Below are 19,920 nucleotides of genomic sequence, written 5' to 3'. Positions count from 1 at the left end.
TTTTATATTTTTCTAAATATTCCAAAACGGAAGAAGTTGCCATTAGAACTGTTTTGGAGTCGGTTTACTTACCGTACCACATACCTATTCCTTTTCGGAGTCTGAAAAGCTCCGGAAAGTGTCCCTTATGTTTTCCTCTGGGGTTACGGTTTCAATAACATTGGTTTCAACATTTATAGGATTACCTAAGATATAATGTTTAATTCTTTGACCGTTCACCACCTTCGGATTTGTGCCTTCGAAGTTGTTGATTTTTGTAGCACCAGAACGATAAACCTCCTTGATAACGTAAGGACCTTCCCATTTAGAGAGAAGTTTTACTGCAAAAAATCTTAAACGAGAGTTGTATAACACTACATAATCACCTACATTAAACTCACGCTTTTGTATCCTTTTGTCATGCCATCTTTTAACTTTTTCTTTAAACAATTTGGCATTCTCATAGGCTTGGGTTCTCCATTCATCAAGTGAGCTAATGTCAAATAACCTCTTCTCACCGGCAAGTTTGAAATCATAATTGAGCTCTTTAATGGCCCAATATGCCTTATGTTCTAGCTCAAGAGGTAAATGACATGTTTTACCATAAACCATTTTATACGGAGACATACCCATAGGATTTTTATATGCAGTTCTATAGGCCCATAAAGCATCATCAAGTTTCTTGGACCAATTCTTTCTAGATCTATTAACAGATTTTTGCAAAATTAATTTAAGCTCTCTGTTGCTCAATTCTACTTGACCACTAGACTGTGGGTGATAAGGTGATGCAATTCTATGATTAACATCATACTTAGCAACCATTTTACGGAAAGCACCATGAATAAAATGTGAACCACCATCAGTCATTAAATATCTAGGGACTCCAAACCTTGGAAAAAAACTTCTTTAAGCATCTTAATAGAGGTGTTATGATCAGCACTACTAGTTGGAATAGCTTCAACCCACTTAGTAACATAATCAACAGCAACTAAAATATGTGTGTATCCATTGGAGGCAAGAAAAGGTCCCATATAATCAAAGCCCCAAACATCAAATGGTTCAATACAAGTGAATAATTCATAGGCATTTCTTGATGTCTACTAATATTACCAATTCTTTGACATTCATCACAAGATACAACAAATTTACATGCATCCTCGAAGAGAGTAGGCCAATAAAAACTGGATTGCAATACCTTATGTGCAGTTCTATCTCTAGTGTGGTGTCCTCCATAAGCTTGGGAGTGACACTTGCATAGGATCTGTTCCTGTTCATGCTCAGGTACACAACGCCTAATAACACCATCTACTCCTTTATAAAGATGTGGGTCATCCCAAAAGTAATGTCTCAAATCATAGAAGAACTTTTTCTTTTGCTGGTATGTGAAACTAGGTGGTATAAACTTAGCAACAATGTAATTAGCATAATCAGCATACCATGGAGCAGTGTGAGAAGCATTTATAACATTTAATTGTTCATCAGGAAAGCTATCATCAATTGGTAGTGGGCCATCAAGAACATTTTCTAACCTGGACAAGTTATCTGCAACGGGGTTCTCAGCTCCCTTTCTATCAATAATATGCAAATCAAATTCTTGTAGCAAGAGAACCCATCTAATAAGTCTAGGTTTAGCATCTTTCTTTTCCATAAGATATATAATAGCAGCATGATCCGTGTGAATAGTTACTTTAGAATCAACAATATAAGGTTTGAACTTATCACAAGCAAATACAACTGCTAAGAATTCCTTTTCAGTAGTAGCATAATTTCTCTGAGCATTGTCTAGAGTTTTACTAGCATATTGAATAACATTTAATTTCTTATCAACTCTTTGCCCTAGAACAGCACCTACAACATAATCACTAGCATCACACATAATTTCAAAGGGTAAATTCCAATTAGGTGGCTGAACAATAGGTGCAGAGATTAAGGTTTAGCAATTCTAGCAGTTTCATCACAGAAATGAATAACATGCCCATCAATATTATCAGACATGAGATCTTTAACAATAGCAATATTAGGTTCAACTTTAATTTGCTCAGGAGGTGTATAGGTTCTAATATTTCTTTTACGAACCACAGTTGAAGCTTTAGCATGATCTTTTATCCTAACAGGAAAAGGTGGTTTCTCAACATAAGCAGTCGGAACAATTGGATCATTATAAGTGACAGTCTTTTCTTCAACTTTAATAGGTGCAACTACTTTTACTTCTATGGGAGGATGATATTTAAACCACTTATCCCTAGGGAGATCAAGATGAGTATCAAAATATTCACAGAAAGAAGCTACAATTTCAGAGTCAAGTCCATATTTAGTGCTAAATTTACGGAAAACATCGGTATCCATAAAAGATTTAACACAAACAAACTTAGGTGTCATACCTGACTCCTTACCTTCGTTGAGGTCCCAATCTTGAGAGTTGTGTTTAATTCTTTCCAATAAATCCCATTTGAATTCAATAGTCTTCATCATAAAAGAGCCAGCACAAGAAGTATCGAGCATGGTGCGATTGTTATCAGAAATCCGAGCATATAAATTTTGAATAATTATTTCTCTTAAGAGCTCATGATTAGGGCATGAATATAACATTGGTTTAAGCCTCCCCCAAGCTTGAGTGATGCTTTCTCCTTCATGAGTCCAAAAATTATATATATAATTGTGATCACGATGAACAAGATGCGTAGGATAAAACTTCTGATGAAATTCCAATTTCAATCATTTGTAGTTCCATGATCCCATATCATCACATAGCCTATACCATGTCAATGCATCTACCTTCAAAGATAAAGGGAATACCTTCTTCTTAATAACATCATCGGGCACACCTGCAAGCTTAAATAATCCACAAACTTCATCCACATATATTAGGTGCTCATCAGGATGCATTGTTCCGTCTCCTACAAAAGGATTAGCTAGCATTTTTTCTATCATACCCGAAGGAATCTCAAAGTAGACATTTTCATTTTCATTTTCAGTAGGTTCAGTAGGTTGAGGAGCAACTCTTTGCTCTACTGGTAGAGGTGAAGATACCCCGAACAAGCCCCTCAGAGGATTACTTTCCATAGTAACAAGTGACAGTAAATTTCAGCACACTATATAAATTTTTCCTTACCAAATTCCACCTACCAAAGGCGCTTCACTCCCCGGCAACGGGGCCAGAAAAGATTCTTGATGACCCACAAGTATAGGGGATCTATCGTAGTCCTTTCGATAAGTAAGAGTGTCGAACCCAACGAGGAGCAGAAGGAAATGATAAGCGGTTTTCAGCAAGGTATTCTCTGCAAGCACTAAAATTATAGGTAACAGATAGTTTTGTGATAAGATAATTGGTAACGAGCAACAAGTAACAAAAGTAAATAAAGTGCAGCAAGGTGCCCCAATCCTTTTTGTAGCAAAGTACAAGCCCGGACAAACTCTTATATGATGTAAAGCGCTCCCGAGGACACATGGGAATATCGTCAAGCTAGGTTTCATCACGATCACATGATTCATGTTCGGTACTTTGATAATTTGGTATGTGGGTGGACCGGTGCTTGGGTGCTGTCCTTACTTGGACAAGCATCCCACTTATGATTAACCTCTATTGCAAGCATCCGCAACTACAACAAAAGTATTAAGGTAAACCTAACCATAGCATGAAACATATGGATCCAAATCAGCCCCTTACGAAGCAACGCATAAACTAGGGTTTAAGCTTCTGTCACTCTAGCAACCCATCATCTACTTATTACTTCCCAATGCCTTCCTCTAGGCCCAAATAATGGTGAAGTGTCATGTAGTCGACGTTCACATAACACCACTAGGGGAGAGACAACATACATCTCATCAAAATATCGAACAAATACCAAATTCACATGACTACTAATAGCAAGACTTCTCCCATGTCCTCGGAACAAACGTAACTACTCACAAAGCATATTCATGTTCATAATTAGAGGGGTATTAATGTGCATATAGGATCTGAACATATGATCTTCCACCAAATAAACCAACTAGCATCAACTACAAGGAGTAATTAACACTACTAGCAATCTACAAGTACCAATCCCAGACTTGGAGACAAGAATTGGATACAAGAGATGAACTAGGGTTTGAGAGGAGATGGTGCTAGTGAAGATGTTGATGGAGGTTGACCCCCTCCCGATGAGAGGATCGTTGGTGATGACGATGGCGATGATTTCCCACTCCCTGAGGGAAGTTTCCCCGGTAGAACAGCTCCGCCGAAGCCCTAGATTGGTTCCGCCAAGGTTCCACCTCATGGCGGCGGAGTCTCGTCCCGAAAGCTGGCTTATGATTTTTTCCTCATCGAAAGACTCCATATAGAAGAAGATGGGCATCGGAGGACCACCAGGGGACCCACGAGGCAGGGGGGCACGCCTAGGGGGTAGGGCGCGCCGCTACCCTCGTGGGAAGGGTGTGGCCCTTTTTGGAACTTCTTGCGCTCATTATTTATTATATATTCTGAAAATGACTTCCGTGAAGTTTCAGGACTGTTGGAGCTGTGCAGAATAGGTCTCTAATATTTGCTCCTTTTCTAGCCCACAATCCCAGCTGCCGGCATTCTCCCTCTTTATGTAAACCTTGTAAAATAAGAGAGAATAGGCATAAGTATTGTGACATAATGTGTAATAACATCCCATAATGCAATAAATATCGATATAAAAGCATGATGCAAAATGGACGTATCAGGTGGTGGAGGTGCTCCATGGGCTACATCACCCCTAGCAGGGGGTTGACGAGGCAGCGAGAGGGATGGTGCAAGAAAGCCCCCAGCGGCGCTGACAAGCGCACCGATGCGGTCCAACCAGTATTCATAGAGGTCGTCGATGGGGCGGTAGCGCAGGAGCTCGCGCGCCATGAGCAACGCAGCCTACGTGTCTGCGGCCCGCAATGAGCATGGGACAACGAGCCAGCCAGAGTCATCGACGGGGTGGTAGTGTGTCCGTCCCTCCGCATGGCGGGGTGCAACAACGAAGCTTGCTGCTCGTTTCCCGCCGGGCCGGTGACGACGTTGGCAGCGGGTGATGGAGAGCTACGGGGAGGCCCGCCGATGGGTGCCCTCTGGGTGACGTGAGCGTTGAGAGCGGCTCGACGCTCAGCATGACCCCAATGTGCGTCAGCCATGGAGACAATGGAGCGGCGGCGAGTCGATCGACGGAAGAGAGGCTTCGACGCACCCCTACCTGGCACGCCAAATGTCAGATTCAGGGCTCCGCGGACCCTAGAGAGGTTCGAACACTGGGGTGCACATGAAGAACACTCTGTCCCTAGCTCGCTCACTAACGATCCCATGGCCCAGCTCGACAAACTCAAAGAACGAGAGAGATAGAGATTTATCCTGGTTAGGGCCATGATTGCTCTCTGACTATAGCACCAGAAAAGCTCTTGTGTGCTAGGACTATGTCGGTATTTCCCCAAAGAGAAAGGGATGATGCAGCACAACGATGGTAGGTATTTCCCTCAGTGAAGAAACCAAGGTTATCGAACCAGTAGGAGAACCAAGCAACACAACATAAACAACACCTGCACACAAATAACAACACCTCACAACCCGGCGTGTTAAAGGGGTTGTCAATCCCTTCTGGGTAGCGATGCCAGAAAATTATAGTAGATTGAAATAATAGATCACAAATAAAATAAAGTGCAGCCAAGTATTTTTTTTTTGTATTTTTGGTTTAATAGATCTGAATAAAAATGCAAAGGAAAAGTAGATCGCAAGCAAATATATGCGGAAGAAGCCCGAGGGCCGTAGGTTTCACTAGTGGCTTCTCTCGAGAAAGATAGAAAACGGCGGGTAAACAAATTACTGTTGGCAATTGATAGAACCTCAAATAATTATGACGATATCCAGGCAATGATCATTACATAGGCATCGCGTCCAAGATTAGCAGACCGACTCCTGCCTGCATCTACTACTATTAATTCACACATCAACCGCTATCCAGTATGCATTTAGTGTATTAAGTTCATGGAAAAAAGGAGTAATGCAATAAGAACGATGAGATGATGTAGACAAGATCTGTTTATCTATTGCGTAGATATAGATCCCATCTTTTTATCCTCAGTAGCAACGATATGTACATGTCGGTTCCCTTTTCTGTCACTGGGATCAAGCACTGTAAGATTGAACCCACTACCGGGCACTTCTTCCCATTGCAAGATAAATAGATCAAGTAGGCCAAACAAAACCCAAATTTCGGAGAAGAAATACGAGGCCATAAGAGATCATGCATATCAGAGATCAAAGAAACTCAAATAACTTTCATGGATATAAAAAGATATGACTGATCATAAACTCAAAGTTCATCAGATCCCAACAAACACACCGCAAAAAGAGTTACATCATATGGATCTCCAAGAGACCATTGTATTGAGAATCAAGAGAGAGAGAGAGATAAATGAAGCCATCTAGTTACTAACTATGGACCCGAAGGTCTACAAAGAACTACTCATGCATCATCGGAGAGGCACCAATGGAGGTGGTGAACCCCATCCAAGATGGTGTCTAGATTGGATCTGGTGGTTCTGGACTCTAAGGTGGCTGGATGAATATTTCGTCGACTCGCCTAGGGTTTTGGGAATATTTTGGGTATTTATAGAGCAAAGAGACGGTCCGGGGGCCACCCGAGGTGGGCACAACCCACCAGGGCGCGCCTGGGCCTCCTGGCGCGCCCTGGTGGGTTGTCCCCTCCTCGGGACTCCCCCCAGGTGCAACCAGGGCCCAACTTGTTCCTTCTGGTCCATAAAAAATCTCCGTAAAGTTTCATGGCATTTTGACTATGTCTGATGTTGATTTTCTGCGATGTAAAAACACGGAAAAAACAGGAACTGGCACTTGGCACTATGTCAATAGGTTAGTACCAAAAAAGGATATAAAATGACTATAAAATGATTATAAAACATCCAAGATTGATAATATAACAGCATGGAACAATAAAAAATTATAGATACGTTGGAGACATATCAGCATCCCCAAGCTTAACTCCTACTCGTCCTCGAGTAGGTAAGTGATAAAAACATAATTTTTGATGTGGAGTGTTGTGTAACATGTCATATCATATTATTTTCTTTATAGCATGGACAATTGGACTTTTTGTGTGATTCAAAGCAATAGTCTAGTGTTGAGATAATAATTTAGATACTCAAGCATATCAACAAGAAACCATGTCTTTCAAAATATCAATGCTAACATAAGTTATCCCTACAAAATCATATAGTCTTGTCATGCTCTGTCTTCTTAACACAAAGTATTTATCATGCACAACCTCGATGACAAGTCGAGCAATTGGTTCATACTTTTTAATGCGCTTCAGCTTTTTCAACTCTTATGCAATTCATGAGCGCAAGCCATGGATATAGCACTACAAGTGGAATAGAGTATGATGGTAGGGGTAAATATAGAGAAGACAAAAAAGTAAGAAAGTCTCACATCGATACGGCTAACCAACGAGCTATGGAGATGCCCATCAATCAATATCAACGTGAGGAGTTGTGGCACCCCGGCTTAGAGAAACCGGAACGCCCTGTATTCTAGCCCAGAGATCGAGGAGAAGTCTTCTGGAATACGGCGCTGCTCAGCATAGAACAAATCAGCTCTTTATTACGAGCTATATGGATACAAGGGAATTACATCGGCACGGCGACACTACGCCTGGCACGGTTGCTCCATGCAAGCAGCAGAACAACACAATGTAGCAGAATAACTCTAGCAGCGGAACAGCGATGACGGTGATGAACTCCACTCCGCGGGGACTCTGTCTGGAACGCTTATTCTAGCTCGCAAACAAGGAATCCACGGCAAACAAGCAATCAAATCCGGCATGACCTGCAAACTGGCATGACACGCTAGGTCAGTACATTAAATGTACTTGCAAGCTCACAACAACCAAAGCAATCAAGACAGACAACAGCATGGCAGTTACGGATTAACAAGGATTAACATGATACTATCAGAACAACATGGCATGAACAATACGAGCATGGCATGCACAACATGATACAACTAGAACAATACGAGCATGGCATGAATATATAAACATGATGACACTATCATGCAACATGATGACGTTATCATGCACCAACTTACTCTGTTCGGGTTACCTTGTAACCAACACGGACATCACACGATCATCTCAGGATCCAATCAAACTTGGTATTAACAATACCGTAGTAATCATTACATGACCACAAGGAGCTTGATCTTCACCCTTGACTCTCTCATAACACCACAAATATTCATCAACTCGGTATTCTTGATACCACGGTGATCATCTCATGATCACAACCACAAATATACATCAACTCAGTATCCTCGATACCACGGTGATCATCTCACGATCACAAGCAATCTCTTTCTCATCATCGAACCAAGGTTTTTATTAAGCACATTATTATTATTACTGTTGAATCATAGTGTGACCAACTACGAAGTGGGCCCTTATCCATGGGCGCGGCTATCGATAGATTTAATATACACTCTACAGAGGTAGCACACTTTACACACACCACAAAACCCATGGCCTCGCACTCCATTCGGGTGGACCAACGGCGTTCCAACAAAACTGTCCTACTGCCATGACACTCTCCCGGCCACTCCGACCAACACCCCCTTGGGGTTTAGTCCTGGGTGGCCCCGTGCCTACCAAAGGCATCACGGCCACCGTCGTGGCAAAATGGCCACTATTGTGGCAAAACAAAAAACGGTCCCAAATGGGGACATGTGCACATAACCAAACTTGGGCTCACAAGGCTTATGCCGTCCTACCTGGCCAAGGTAGCGCCCACGCATAACCTTCCCTCGTTGGAGGCACTGGCGAGAGGCACAACAATAGACCCACTTAGGACCTTCCCATAAAGTCAAGTGTGGTCGCACTAGTCAGCTCGATATGGTGGCATCATGACTCAGCCAACAGTCGTTCAAGTTCAATTTAATCCAGTTAAACTTGAATGCAATATGCTGAGCCATGATAAAATGACATGATGCAATTACAATGCATGAACATGATATCAACATGAGCATGAGGGTACAACATAACTATCAACCATATCAACAATGAATCATATCCAACTGAGCATGGCATAATGACGAGCATGAATATCACAACTACAACATACTCATAGTATAACCTGCCCACTAACATCAACAATAAATACCATGCAATAACACATCAATCATATTACCGAGTAAACACTTAACCAACTAACAACAAAGGAGCAATGCATAGCAATGGTACTCGGTAACCGGCGTTAGTCATGCACCGAAGAACATGACCAACCCAACATGTACTACTATCAAGCATGGAAATATGAAAGTAATACTAGCAAGTAGATCAAAGTGCAAGAAAATATAGCATGACTGTAATCACCGATCCATAAACCTAACCGAAATAACGATAGCAGTAGCAAAACAAACATAGAGTTGTTAAAGATTCAAGTTGAAAACCGATGCTACTGCATGTCTATCATGAAAATGGTGGTTGTGGCTTGCCTGGGGATGAAGAAGGCTCCGGGAAGATGTGCAGAAAGATCGCGGAAAGATTCGTCGGAAACAGTTCGCTCTCAAAGGGGCTCATTAGGGGCAAGGGAAAGAAGGTCATTTCCAGTATGTCAAACCATAGTGAAAAATGATACCAGCAGAACGGGCTCGACGAGACAAAGAAGTAGGCTTTGGATTCACCTCATTCAGAGTCTCGGGCAAAAAGTTATAGCCCGACGAAGTTCAGGGACCAATATGTAAAAATAACTCTACAAACAGTGTCTGGGGACACAGTATTCCAAAAAAAATTCCTACGATCACGTAAGATCTATCTAGGAGATGCATAGCAATGAGAGGGGAGAGTGTGTCTACGTACCCTCGTAGATCGAAAGCGGAAGCGTTTAGTAACGTGGTTGATGTAGTCGAACGTCTTCGCGATCCAACCGATCAATTACTGAACGCACGGCACCTCCGTGATCTGCACACGTTCAGCTCGGTGATGTCCCTCGTACTCTTGATCCAGCTGAGGCCAAGGGTGATTTATGTCAGCATGACGGTGTGGTGACGGTGATGATGAAGTTACCGATGTAGGGCTTCGCCTAAGCACTACGCCAGTACGACCGAGGTGGAAAACTATGGAGGGGGGCACCACACACGGCTAAAGATCAACTTGTGTGTCTATGGGGTGCCCCCTCCCCCGTATATAAAGGAGGGGAGGAGGAGGAGGAGGGCCAGCCTCAAGGGGCGTGCCCAAGGGAGGATTCCTACTCCTAGTAGTAGGTTTCCCCCTTTCCTATTCCAAGTAGGAGAAGAAGGAAGGAGAGAGAGAGGGAGAAGGAAAGAGGGGGCACCGCCCCCTCCTAATCCAATTCGGACCAGCCCATGGGGCGCACTTCCTCCCCTTGTGGCCCTTCTCCTTTCCACTAAAGCCCAATAAGGCCCAATACTTCCCCCGGTGAATTCCCGTAACTCCCCGGTTCTCCGAAAAATACCTGAATCACTCGGAACCTTTCCGATGTCCGAATATAGCCTTCCAATATATGAATATTTACCTCTCGACCATTTCGAGACTCCTCATCATGTCCGTGATCTCATCCAGGACTTTGAACAAACTTCGGTCATCAAATCACATAACTCATAATACAAATAGTCATCGAACGTTAAGCGTGCGGATCCTACGGGTTCGAGAACTATGTAGACATGATCGAGAAACATCTCCGGTCAGTAACCAATAGCGGAACCTGGATGCTCATATTAGCTCCTACATATTCGATGAAGATCTTTATCGGTCAAACCGCATAACAACATACATTGTTCCCTTTGTCATCGGTATGTTACTTGCCCGAGATTCAATCGTCGGTATCATCATACCTAGTTCAATGTCGTCACCGGCAAGTCTCTTTACTTGTTCTGTAATGCATCATCCCACAACTAACTCATTAGTTACATTGCTTGCAAGGCTTATAGTGATGTGCATTACCGAGAGGGCCCGGAGATACCTCTCTGAAACACGGAGTGACAAATCCTAATCTCGATCTATGCCAACTCAACAAACACCATCGGAGACACCTATAGAGCATCTTTATAATCACCCGGTTACGTTGTGACGTTTGATAGCACACAAGGTGTTCCTCTGGTATTCGGGGGTTGCATAATCTCATAGTCATAGGAACATGTATAAGTCATGAAGAAAGCAATAGCAATAAACTAAATGATCATAGTGATAAGGTAACAGATGGGTCTTGTCCATCGCATCATTCTCTAATGATGTGATCCCATTCATCAACTGACAACACATGTCCATGGCTAGGAAACTTAACCATCTTTGATTAATGAGCTAGTCAAGTAGAGGCATACTAGGGACACTTTGTTTGTCTATGTATTCACACGTGTACTAAGTTTCCGATTAATACAATTCTAGCATGAATAATAAATATTTATCATGATATAAGGAAATATAAATAACAACTTTATTATTGCCTCTAGGGCATATTTCCTTCAGTCTCCCACTTGCACTAGAGTCAATAATTTAGTTCACATCGTCATGTGATTTAACACCAATAGTTCACATATTTATGTGATTAGTTCACATCTCCATGTGACTAACACCCAAAGGGTTTACTAGACTCAATAATATAGTTCACATCGCTATGTAATGAACACCCAAAGAGTACGAAGGTGTGATCATGTTTTGCTTGTGAGAGAAGTTTATTCAACGGGTCTGCCACATTCACAGCCGTATGTATTTTGCAAATTTTCTATGTCTATAATGCTCTGCATGGAGCTACTCTAGCTAATTGCTCCCTGTCGGTGTCAAAACCGGCGGATCTCGGGTAGGGGGTCCCAAACTGTGCGTCTAAGGCGGATGGTAACAGGAGGCAGGGAACACGATGTTTTACCCAGGTTCGGGCCCTCTTGATGGAGGTAAAACCCTACATCCTGCTTGATTTATTCTTGTTCATATGAGTATTACAAGAGTTGATCTACCACGAGATCGGAGAGGCTAAACCCTAGAAGCTAGCCTATGGTATGATTGTATGTTGTCCTACGGACTAAAACCTCCGGTTTATATAGACACCGGAGGGGGCTAGGGTTACACAATGTCGGTTACAAAGGAGGAGATATACATATCCGTATTGCCTAGCTTGCCTTCCACGCCAAGTAGAGTCCCATCCGGACATGAGACGAAGTCTTCAATCATGTATCTTCATAGTCCAACAGTCCAGCCAAAGGATATAGTCCGGTTGTCCGGAGACCCCCTAATCCAGGACTCCCACAGTAGCCCCTGAACCAGGATTCAATGACGATGAGTCCGACGCGCAGTGTTGTCTTCGGTATTGCAAGGCGGGTTCCTCCTCCGAATACACCACGGAAGAATTTGAATACAAGGATAGTGTCCGACCCTGCAAAATAAGTTCCACATACCACCGTAGAGAGAATAATATTTCCACAAATCTAATCTGCTAACATGTTTCGGCAACATGACATCATGTCGTGGCCCGGTGATTATCCGAACCGTTTCCTTTAACTAGCCCCGCACATAACGCGAGGCAGTTTCTTGACACGTCTTGTCAAAGCAGAGATTGTGTCCCCCTTATTACGGGATTATCATCAATACGGGCGTGGGTAACCCAACCGTGCCTAGGACTCATAGATTTTAGGCAAGTCCCAAACGGCCATGAGGAGGACGCTTGATATTCACCCTCTTTATAAAGGGACAAGGCTTTTACTTTTTTCCTCCCGTGCTCAATAAAATCCTTCCCCCGCCTCGAGTTCTAACACCCAAAGCCCAGGTCAGGTGCTTCGGACCTTCAATCATGTCCGGATCCAGCCTCTAGGGCCGGTGGATGCCCTCCTCCGTCACGGAAGAGGATATCAAGAAGTTGAGGGAGGCAAGATACTTGACTGCCGAAGTTTCGCATCGGCTGCCTGCCCGAGGGCAGGTCGTCCCTACTCCTGAACCCAATGAAGACGTCGTGTTCATCTCCCACTTCCTCCGAGGACTAGGCCTCACTCTGGATCCCTTCGTTAGGGGTTTGATGTTCTATTACGGGATTGATTTCCAAGATCTAGCCCAGAATTCCTTTCTCCACATCTCGACATTTATTGTTGTATGTGAGGCCTTCCTCCGCATTACCCCTCACTTCGGCTTGTGGCCCAAGACCTTTGATGTGAAGCCGAAGACGGTTGAGGGGCAGCATGCAGCGTGCAGAGGTGCATTGATAAGCAAGATCGCTGGAGCTCCGTGTCCAAAGGGTTCCTTTCCAGAGGTGTCCGGATTATGGCAGCGGGAGTGGTTCTACGTCACCGCTCCCAGAAGTGCCAAGTGGGTAGCTTCCCCCGCCTGTCGCTCGGGCCCTCCACCACAACTGATGTCATGGATCAGCAGGGGGCTGAGCTGGGGTCCAGCCAAGGATGTGCCCACACTGTAGAGCCGCATCCGTGACCTCTTCGAGGGAGATTTTAGTTTGATTATGGTAGTGCAAGTTATGCTGGTTCGTCGAGTTCAGCCTTGCAAACGCCGGCCCCTCCGCTTGTGGGAATTCAACCCAGAAGGACCGCGTGCTATTCAGAATTTCCTTGGCCTGACGCACGAGGCTATGTACAAGTCATTCTTAGGACCCCAAATAGAGTGTCCAGACACCACCGAGGACATGGGCCTGAGCAGCAACCGCACCGCGGCCCAAGTAAGTAATCCTCTAGTCAAACACACTGTCTTTCTTTTATCATGACATCATTCTGAAGAATTGCTCTTTGACCAGGACTGGATAACAAAGGCAAAGATGATCCGGTGTTCGGCTCCCCTTCCCGAAGGCTTGGACAATCCGGTAAGATGCTCGAGCCAGCACCTTGCCCGGTGCCCACAAGGGAAGACGAAGGGGAGAATAAAGGGGGCGAAAGCGGGCCTCCACCGCTACCTATTCCAACCGAGGGAACGAGCGCCTCTGTGAGGGAGGATAACCAAGGGGAAGAATCTGACGTTCCATCGCCCCGGGGGAGGAAGAGGACTACATCTGAAGATCCGGAAACCAAGGTCTCCAAACGTGAGAAGAAAACTCCACCAGTGGGTCCTGCCTCGGAGGGTGCTCTTACCGCACAAAGTCCATGCGGGGATCAGCCCTCTAACAAGCTGTAAGTAATCAAAAAGTACTTAATAGCGAAGATATACTACCTTACTTCTGAGAAAAATAACCGAAGCATTTATCTTGCAGTTCAGATCTGAGCCCTTCTCAGCAGAGCTCGTCTTCGGGAGATCTTCTTCCGGAGATGATGGAGAGCGAAACGCCTCCCCCGGACTCCCCAGCTCAAGAAGCGAGCGACCTTGAAGTGTTGTTGCGGAGGGTCACCCCGGATCCGGTGAGGCCTGAAGATAATCCTATGGTCGCCCGAAGTCCCCAGTATCCGGCTCTTGAAGAGAGCAACCAAAAGAATCCGGCACCGTCTGGTATGCGGTCGGACGCACTAAGGGATCTGCTAGGGCGAGCCACTATCTCAAAAGAGCATCGTACATTGATGGGTACGGTGATTGAAAGGATTTCGTCCGCGAAAGCGGGTTGCATGAAGCCTTTATGAGTCTACTGACGGGCTTTGAGGTACATGAAATGATATGCATTTGTGGTAGAACCGCACATTTTTAGGTGTGCCCTGTGTAGATAGTAGCCCCTGAGACTCTGGTTGTCGTCGAAAACGGCGGTGAACAGAGGATCGTAGTCCCAGGTAATAACCAGACCGCCTTTATGTGCAGGTGTCTGAAGCTCCAGTGGCTAGCCGGACTGATGGGGTTGCCGAACTAAAGCGGCGACTGGATGCGGCGGATGCCAATATTGAGCTTGTTAACAAGTGGCTTGACGAGGCACAGGGTAGGTGATGTTTATAGTGAATGTCACATAGTAAGAGCAGCGTGATGCCAACATCTTTAATATGTTGTGACTGCAGATGGAGCTGCCACCGTGGAGGCCCTGCGGGCGGAGCTTGTCCGAGCCAAGGAGCAAGCAAGGAGTAGTAATGCGGCCGCTTTGAAGGCGGCCGAAGAGTTGAGAGCCGAGAAGGCCGCGCATAGCGAGAGCAAAGAGAAAATGGCCAAAATGGCTGTGAAGTTAAAAGACACTGCCGACCGCTGCCAGTTTCTTGAAGAAGAAAGTCAGGCGAAGGCTACGGACCTTGAAAAGGCCACAATGGCGACCAAAGACACCCGCTCTGCAATGAGAGCAAAGAAGGAGGAACTGCGTGAAGCCAGGGATATTGTGGCTGGGAAGCCCTTTATGATGCGGAGGAAGTTCGGCGATCCGCGGTATGCCCCTCTGGATCGGCTGTGGAGTTCGGCCGGCGCATATCTGGACTTGGCGGCGAGCACTGTCGATGCGGCCGAATACTTCCGAGATCAAACAGATCGTGAAGTGGACAAGCTGTTCTGGTCGCAATTTAACGTTCCAGAGCATCCGCTTCCATTGACTGGTCAGCTTGCCGAATGGGCCGAACTTAATAGATTGTCCGGACTCGCCATGAGGTCTGTCGTGGATAATCTGTGGCCGGAAAGGCCAAAGCCGAACAGCTATTTTAGCTTGGTGCAACAGTTCCTTGGTGCGGTGCCACACATTAATGCGATGAAGAGGTCGACGTGCATAGAAGGCTCGCGGATGGCCCTTGCCCGTGTCAAAACATACTGGGCGGAGATGGATGCCACCACTGTTGCGACGCAGGGTTCGGCCATAGGCCGAGTGGCTGCCAAGCACTATTTTGACGAAGTTCTTGAGGGTGCTCGTTCGATAGAGGCCCAGTGCTCGAAGAATGTTATGTTTGAGTGACATGTATTCCCATTGTAAAAACAACGTTTTATTGAATTTATCAAGGCTGTATTTATTGTTTTGCCCGAAAGTATTGTGATGCCTCCTGTGCGGCCGTTTATGTATACATGTATATAACCAAAAATATTGCAGTCATCGGCTTCAGCCCCCACGCATATAATGCGGGGGTGCTCACAGAAGACGCGTATTCATACTTAATCCAACGTCTTGGTCCTAATAAGGAGGTGATAGCGCAACAAACTAGGCAACCGGACTATAATGCTTTAACACTTTCACTTAGCCATAGGAGTTTGACAGTGGGGCTACTATATAGCCCCTGGTGGCTCCGCACTCGTCCATATTCGGGGTGCGTACATGCCTGGCTGAGAAACGGCCCTTCGTTAATGCAAAGGAATCCCGAAGATTCCAATAAGTCATCGAGTGCTTGATCAGTCTCACGCTATATCATGACAGTCGGTTTTCGGCTTTCTCTACTGAGGTGCTCGTCCGGATGAACCAGGGCACAATCGCAGTAGTTCTCCTGGTGCCGCCTTAGCCGATACAGTGGAACGTAAGGCAGCAAAACACAGGAGCCGGGCAAACCCAACATTTGACCAAAGACATGATTCAGAGCTGATGCATATAAGGCCAAACTCATGACGCCGAACACTCCCTAAGGTATTCAGTCTTTATGGTGTAAACTGGGTCTAAACAGTACCCTTTGTAATAAGCCCCTGGTGTCCAGGTACGTGCATTATTCTGGCGTGGCCACATGCCAAGACGTCAGCATCCTTCTCGGTTTTACTGAGAATCCGAGGGATGTAAATCAACAAGAGACAGTAAAAAAGGTTTACACAGGGTCTTAATCTACAAAGAATCCTTGGAACGGGTCCTTGTTGCACGTCTGCGCCTGTATCTCCGTTGTGTCGTATCCTGGACGGGTGTAGCACGATGGTCATCTGAAAAAGATAGGACCTTAATTGAAAAGTTGTCGTACAAAAGTTAAGTTATACTAAATAAACAACATATAGTTGAAAATGAGTAAAGGTGAGCCTTATTGCCACTTTTGCGCGCGCATTGAGCCCCTTGTATTGTAATAGGGGTATAGCCATCAAACCTGTATTTATTACATATAGCTGAGCCGGACTCGTCTAGCCATGTCCGTGGTCTTAACGACATGCCACTTTAGAACGGAGCGACGTGGAAAGTTAAATTTTTGCTGCGGAAGTTATCGGGGAAGCCGAATATAACCTCTAGTAGTAGGGAGCCCCTGCAGTGAGCCTCCGGGCCTGGCGTTACTCCTTTAAAGGTAGCATTGCTGCGGAAAATTTTTGTTGGGTCTATCCCCATTTTGCGGACTGTGTCCTGATATATCAGATTTGAACTGCTGCCGCCGTCCATTAGGACTCGGGTGAAGTGGTATCCGTCAATTATTGGATCTAATACCAAGGCAGCCCATCCTGCACGCCGGATACTTACCAAGTAATCCCGATGGTCGAAGGTGATCGGTTGGGACGACCAGTGGCGGAGCTCCACGGTGATAGGCCCTGGGGCATGTTCCTCTAAAGGCGCAGCTTTATTTCCCCCTTTTATCACATGTAACACGTTGACTGTTTTGACTTCTGGTGGGAATTTCTTCTGTTCCCCTGTGCTTTGCTTGCGAGGCTCGTCCTCGTCTTCACTTGGTGTATCCTGCCCCTTGTGTTCGGCGTTGAGCTTGCCGGACTGTGTGAAGACCCAACATTCTCTGTGGATATGGCTTGCAGGTTTACCCGGGGTGCTATGGATCTGACATATTTGGTCCAGAATTTTGTTTAGGCTGGACAATTCGTCTCTGTTGCCTTTGGAGGGCGGCTTCTGCTGCCCTGGCCGAGAGCTTCTAAATCCGGCATTTATCGTCGTGCTCTTCGGGCTGTCTTCTTTATTCCGGCGTTTATTCTTGCTGCGTTGTGATTTCCCGTTTCCATCCCTGACTTCGGATGTACTTGGGTCGCTGGTGCTGCATCGGGCTAACCAGCTGTCCTCGCCCGCGCAAAAACAGGTCATGAGGCTTGTTAATGCTGCCATTGTTCTCGGCTTTTCTTGACCGAGGTGTCTGGCAAGCCATTCGTCTCGAACGCTATGCTTGAAGGCTGCTAAGGCTTCGGCGTCGGGACAGTCAACTATTTGGTTCTTTTTAGTGAGGAACTTGTTCCAAAGTTTTTGGGCTGACTCACCTGGCTGTTGAGTTATATGACTTAAATCGTATGCATCCGGTGGTCGGACATATGTCCCTTGAAAATTTGCCCGAAAGGCGTCTTCAAGCTCTTCCCAGCTTCCGATGTTGTTTTCGGGGAGGCTTTTAAGCCAGTGTCGAGCTGGCCCTTTGAGCTTGAGGGGTAAGTACTTGATGGCGTGGAGATCATCTCCTCGATCCATAGGGATGTGGAGGATGTAGTCCTCAATCCAGACCCCAGGGTTTGTTGTTCCATCGTACGCCTCTATGTTTACGGGTTTGAATCCCTCGGGAAATTCATGGTCCAGCATCTCGTCGGTGAAACATAGAGGGTGTGCGGCACCCCTGTATTTGGGCGTACCGTGGTGTTCGGATGTTTGTTGTGTTGCATTGTATGTTGGAGCACGCCTGCGTGGTCCATAGATGGATCTGGTTGTGCCATCCTTCTGATGCGAGCCCTTACGCATATCACGTACTGGTTTATGTGCGGCGTCGTTTGCCACTTTATGTTGGCTATGAGGTCTTCTATCCGACCGGATGGCCGTTTTATTTTTTAATTGTGGAGGATCTAAGGCCTCCTCATCAAATTCAGGTAGCAACTTTTGCTTTGGATAGCTCTTGGTGTGGCGATTACTGCCGTACTTTGCTGCAGTGTTGAGTACTTCACTCCATTTGATTTTGAGTGTGTCTTGTGCAGCCTTGAGCCTTTCCTTCTGTTTTTTCAGACTCCTTGCCATGGCAACAAGCCTTTGGTGGGCATTATGTTGCTCCTGGCACTTGTCCGGTGTGATGTCATCTGGACTATTATCTTCGACGGAGTCGGGTTGTTCGGTTTGATTCCCCGTGTTGCCCTGGTCTGGCGATGGTGCACCCTGCTCTATCGCTGGGTCTATATGATTGTTATTTCTGCTGAGGCGGGATTTGGAGCAGCGTTTAGGCTGCCGCTTTGACTGCTTCTCGAGGGAACAACCCTTCGCTGCGTCCTTCCGTTCCTCGTCGTTGTTTTCTTTGGGTGTGTCCACCATGTATACGTCATGTGACAAAGTGGGCGTCCAGTGCCCTGTGGGCAGTGGTTCCTCTTCGCCTCCCGCATCGTCGTCCATACCGTCGATGCCTTCAGAGTCGAAGTTGAGAATGTCGGTTAAGCCATCGACAGTGGCTACTAAGTGGGTGGTGGGTGGGCGGCGAATTTCTTTGTCATCCACATCCCAATCCTGCCGGATATAGTTCGGCCAGGACTCTCCTGACAAGGAGAGAGACCTTAATGAGTTCAGTATGTCGCCAAAGGGCGAGTGCTGAAAAATATCCGCGGAGGTAAACTCCATGATCGGCGCCCGATCGGATTCGACAGGAACGGGCACAGGCGGTTCGGAGTCCGTGGCCGGAGAAGGATCCGGCAGTTTAGCAACACGGCTCTCGTGAAGGGTAAGGTTGATATTCGGTTCGATCGCCGCAAAGGATATGGCCTCCGTGACGGGGTCTATCCACCCGTCCATGGATGGCGCAACTTGCTCTGAATTGAGGGTCGGAGCGGCTGCTGGTGCGATTTCTTGAACACTGTCTGATGGTAGAGCTAGATCATACTCATCGTGACCGCGTGGCACACAAGGCAGGGGCTCGAATCCGTCGAAGAGCAAGTCTCCACGGATATTGGCCGTGTAGTTTAAGCTTCCAAACCTGACCTGGTGGCCAGGGGCGTAACTTTCGATCTGCTCCAGATGGCCAAGCGAGTTGGCCTGCAGTGCGAAGCCGCCGGACACAAAGATCTGTTCGGGGAGAAAAATCTCACCCTGGACTGCGTCGCTATCGATGATCGTAGGAGCCATCAAGCCTAACGGCGATGACACAGAGGAACTCTCAATGAAAGCACCAATGTCGGTGTCAAAACTGGCGGATCTTGGGTAGGGGGTCCCGAACTGTGCGTCTAAGGCGGATGGTAACAGGAGGCAGGGAACACGATGTTTTAC

The sequence above is a fragment of the Triticum urartu genome, chromosome 5 (genome assembly GCF_003073215.2).
Source record: "Triticum urartu cultivar G1812 chromosome 5, Tu2.1, whole genome shotgun sequence".
In the NCBI taxonomy this organism is placed as follows: Eukaryota; Viridiplantae; Streptophyta; class Magnoliopsida; order Poales; family Poaceae; genus Triticum; species Triticum urartu.
The sequence above is the reverse complement of the archived record's forward strand: the minus strand, read 5'-3'. Positions refer to the sequence as shown.